This window comes from Azolla caroliniana, unplaced genomic scaffold (genome assembly GCF_043228905.1).
Source record: "Azolla caroliniana isolate FFs.n. ecotype wild unplaced genomic scaffold, voAzoCaro1.0.p SCAF_13, whole genome shotgun sequence".
Classification (NCBI taxonomy): domain Eukaryota; kingdom Viridiplantae; phylum Streptophyta; class Polypodiopsida; order Salviniales; family Salviniaceae; genus Azolla; species Azolla caroliniana.
This window is the reverse complement of record NW_028230448.1, coordinates 18,714,419-18,719,680: the sequence shown is the minus strand read 5'-3', so window position 1 is coordinate 18,719,680 and position 5,262 is coordinate 18,714,419.

Sequence of the window (5,262 nt, the reverse complement as noted above, 5' to 3'; positions counted from 1 at the left end):
CGTGCCTTACGACCTTTGAGGTCTTGTTGGTCACAAAAATATTTCAAGGACTCGTGGTCCGTAGTTACCACAAAGCGATTTCCATAAAGATAATGGCACCATGTTTTGAGTGCATGTATAACTGCAAATAATTCCTTTTCTTGAACAGTATACCGACATTGAGCAGAATCAAGTTTCTTACTCTTGAATGCTATTGGTTTACCATCTTGATATAAGACAACACCTATAGCATAATCGCTTGCATTGATTTCAACCTCAAAAGGTTTTGAAGGATCGAGTAAAAGAAGTGAAGGAGCCTTGCACACCAGGTCCTTGAGTTCCTTAAAGGTGAGGTCTAGTGTAGCATTCAAGACAATAGGTTTTGTAGACTTATGCGTTTGACCTTTTAGAAGATCAGTAAATGACATCGTCAATTGGGAGTAATTACGAAGGGATTTTCGCAAAAACCCGACAAAACCAAGGAATGATTGAACTTCTCGAATGTTCCGAAGAGTGGGCCAAAGCTTGATTTTGTTGATGTGAGAAGGATCAATTTCAACTCCTCGTTCGGTAATGAGATGTCCAAGATAAGTAATTGATTTCTTGAAGAACTCACATTTTGAGATCTTCATGTAAAACTGTTTGTCACGCAATGTTTGTAAAACAAAGCGGACATGTTTAGCATGTTCTTGTAATGTACGGCTATAAACTAAAATATCATCCAAGAAAATAACGACAAAATTTTCCAAGTTGTTCTCGGAAAATGTAATTCATTTCTTGTTGAAATGTAGCCGGAGCATTGGTCAAACCAAAAGGCATAACCAAAAACTCATAATGGCCATAGCGCGTACGAAATGCCGTTTTAGGAACATCGTCCTCACTTATACGAATTTGATGGTAGCCAGTACGGAGATCAAGTTTTGTAAAATACCGAGCTCCCTGGAGACGGTCAATTAGATCGTCAGCCCGGGGCAATGGATACGAATTCTTGATCGTCACTTTATTCAAGCGTCGGTAATTAATACACATACGCCATGTGCCCTCTTTCTTTTTAACCAAGAGAACTGGTGCCCCCCATGGAGATTTGCTATAACGTATATAACCCATTCGTAAATAGTCCTTGAGTTGCTTAGCTACCTCATCCTCTTCAGATCGACTTAAGCGATATGGAGGTACACTTATTGGTGCAATGCCAGGTACAATATCTATACGATGGTCTATATTACGTTTAGGAGGTAAACCATCTGGTAATTCACTCGGAAAAACATCACGAAAATCATTTAAGATTCCATCAAGTTGCTGTTGTTCAAAATATGTTAATTGAACCGAGACATTATCGATATTGTAAACGTGAATGTCCGGATCAAGTACACAATAAAATAGAGTAGAACAAGACAACTCGGATATTGATGGAGAGGAAACAATCGAGAGGGATTGTTTTTTTACACATTGAATAAAATGAGTACAATCGTTCAGTACAAAGGAAATGGAATGATGAACCCAATCGATAGATAAAGAAGAGTTTTTATTATAGAACTAGGGATAACCCAAGATTACATCAGTGGTACAAAGATTCATTACATGGAAGTCTACTTTCCTATATAAGTATCGATAGAAATTCCCAATGAATGAATCGCCTCATTGATGTATTGTACTCTTCCATCGGCCAAGTGCATCGTATAGGTGTGATCACTTACGGTGGGTTGGATTCCCCATATCTAAACAAAACGATCATTTAGAAAGTTGTATGAGCTTCTTGAATCAAACAAAAATTGTATGGGAGATCCATTGATATACTCGTTGTCGCTAAGTTTCGCGCGTGCGTGGAGAAAGGCGGGACCACGGGGGTCTTGGACTAGGGAGTGACGGAGCGTAGGAAGTCATGCTTCACCCTTTCCGGGGCACCCCTGGAACACACCGGAAGCAGCTGAAGGGAGAGAGAGAGAGAGAGAGCAGGCACACAACATTGACTCTCGCACGAACATGTACATAAGCAAGAAAGAAACACTAAGACACACACACGCACACCAACAGAGACCCGAATATGCACAACCAAATGTATATGTATTTACAAGAAAACGAGATTCAACACCGACTTCAAGCCGAACCTAGGTCGCATGAGATACAACCGTTGTCTACTGCCAAACCGCCGGTCGAGGAGCTCTCGGGCTTGTCGCGCCGAGCGGGGTCTTGCACAGAGTATAGGGCAGAAAACTGGAACGCTAGATGCCAAGGCTTGATGCACAGAAGGACGAAGAAGAAGAAGTAGAGGAGAGCAAGAGAAAGAAAAACCCTAGAACAAGAGAGAGAGAGAAAGAGAGAACATTTCTCCGTCTAATGGTATACCCTACTAATACAAAATGGGCAACCCTTCTACAAGGGACCATCCCTTCCTTTTATAGAACAAGGAGAGGGATGCGTTACAATGTGGGATAAATCCCGATTTACATGGGATTCTTTGTCCTGACTTAACTCCTATTATTCACACAATTACACAAGGGCACCCCGCCGATGTAGCCAATATTTCCCGGTTTCCGCCTCTAGACAAAATTCTTCATGACATCCGCCCCCACCTAACCACACGTCCACTGGTACGTGCCAAATCCGGTGAAGGGTGAGAGATTTCGGCCGGTGAGAAACCGGTCTTCCGTAATCCGCATCCCGGCTCGCTGCCGGTTTGAACCGTCGGCTTCGATTCTTCCTTCGAGCTTACCTCCCCGTAGGCTCGTTCGACCCGTCGATGGGTCCTTTGCCGCGATCTCTGTGGTACGCATACTTCCGCTGGCCCTTGTTAGGCCGTATGCACGCTCCGTTCTCCGTCGTATGCCCGATGTCCTCCGCTTGAGGAACGCCCGTAGTGGCCCGCTTGGCCTCCGTCGACCATTCGTGTTGTCCTGATTGCCATCCCATGTTGTTTTGCGTTGCCTTCGTCCTCTCGTCGCCACCTTCCTTGTCCATGGTCTTACGTCGCCACGTCGGCTCGAACCGCCATGGTCTCCGGAATGGTGTGGAGGATCCTTCTCTGGCCTTGTACGCGCTGTTGTGGTTCGTTGGGATTGGCATTTTGGTGGTGCTCGTGTGTTCATCTTCGCCGTGTTCGAATTTGCTGTCTCTAAGGGCATTTAATATTTATGTTTTGATTGAGCTTGTGGTTAACTATAAGTTGCCATTGTAAACAAAACCCTATTTTATAAAGGGTCCTCTTGCGTTGGAATCAAACACGTATTTATCTTTTTGGTCGATATCATTCATGTTTCTTTCTCTCCTTTCTTTATTCGTGTCTTCCTTGTACGTTCGGTCGTCTTGTGACGAGGGGACCGTTCGGGCTTGCCCATGCACCTCTCCTCCTCATAAAGGTGTACGTGCATTTTGTGCGTGTGTTTGTGTCTTCCTTGTACGTTCAGCCGTCTTGTGACGAGGGGACCGTTCGGGCTTGCCCATGCACCTCTCCTCCTCATAAAGGCGTACGTGCATTTTGTGCGTGTGTTTGTGTCTTCCTTGTACGTTCGGCCGTCTTGTGACGAGGGGACCGTTCGGGCTTGCCCATGCACCTCTCCTCCTCATAAAGGCGTACGTGCATTTTGTGCGTGTGTTTGTGTCTTCCTTGTACGTTCGGCCGTCTTGTGACGAGGGGACCGTTCGGGCTTGCCCATGCACCTCTCCTCGTCATAAAGGCGTACGTGCATTTTGTGCGTGTGTTTGTGTCTTCCTTGTACGTTCGGCCGTCTTGTGACGAGGGGACCGTTCGGGCTTGCCCATGCACCTCTCCTCCTCATAAAGGCGTACGAGCATTTTGTGCATGTGTTTTGTGTCTTCCTCGTACGTTAGACGTCTTGTGACGAGGGGACCGTTCGGGCGTGCCCATGCACCTCTCCTCCTCATAAAGGCGTACAAGTATTTGTGTGTGTGTTTGTGTCTTCCTCGTACGTTTGGCCATCTTGTGACGAGGGGACCGTTCGGGCTTGCCCATGCACCTCTCCTCGTCATAAAGGCGTACGTGCATTTTGTGCGTGTGTTTGTCTTCCTTGTACGTTCGGCCGTCTTGTGACGAGGGGACCGTTCGGGCTTGCCCATGCACCTCTCCTCCTCATAAAGGCGTACGAGCATTTTGTGCATGTGTTTTGTGTCTTCCTAGTACGTTAGACGTCTTGTGAAGAGGGAGTGTTCGGGCGTACCCATGCACCTCTCCTCCTCATAAAGATGTACGGACATTCGTGTTTGTGTTATCGTCCCCTTGTGTGTTCATGTTGCGTGCTCATCTTGCTTGTACTTGTTTGGTCACTTGGCTCGTGCGGTGACCTCGGAAGGTCAACGAGTCGTGATCAACAAGAGCCACCGGCCTCACAAAACAAAGGGCAACGAGACCTTGCTCGGGAAGGGGTCGGGAAGTAGTATTGTCGTAAAGCAAACCTCGGGTCTCCTCTATCCCTTGAGTACTCCCTAGTCCAAGATCCCCGCGGTCCCGCCCAAGTAACACACGTGCGCAAAACTTTGCGACAACGCTACCTCCGAACCGCGCAACCCATCTTCGCGCTCGCCTTTCCGCGCCGGCACCTCCGTGCGCCGCATATGCTCGTCCGTTGTTTGGCACTGCCTATGCCGTACGCCGGTTTATTGCACACCTTGTCGGCCCCTTTCCGGCCAGATCGTACATCGCTGCTCATCCGCATACCGGTGTCCTCCGCCTCCGAGGAACACCTCGTAGTAGCCCGCTTGACCCTTCCCGTCTTGCGCTGCAGCAACAGGTCCTGAGTCTTCCGCTTGCCGTCGTCCCATCGCCCCCACCAGCTTGTCATCCCGGGCTTGACGTGTCAGTCTTCATTACTCTGACTGTCTGGCCGAGATCTACGAAGTGGATGTGGAGGATCCTCCTCCGGACTCCCTTGTCATCCCTTGACTCCGACCCTGTGCAGTCCACTATGCACCCGTCACCTCCCTTGTGCCGTCTTCCGCTTCCTTTGTTCGGCACCGCCCGTGCCGAACACCAACCCGTAGTCACGCTTCGATCCGGCCCACGACTCTTGTTCCGTCCTAGGTGTGCCTTTCCGGCCCGACACACCTCCCCGTGTTTGCCCCCTACCGGTTCCTTCCGAAACTGTAACCGACCGGTATGGGTTTCGCACTTCGTCCTCCCCTGTCTTACCGACTCCCGATCCATTATCTCGTGTCGTCGGGTCCCGTTCCTTGCCGCCACCTTCCTTCTCCCTCGGTCTTACGTTGCCACGTTGGACGAACAGCCGGGGTCTCTAGAACCGGTGTGAAGATCCCATAGGACCGGTCTTT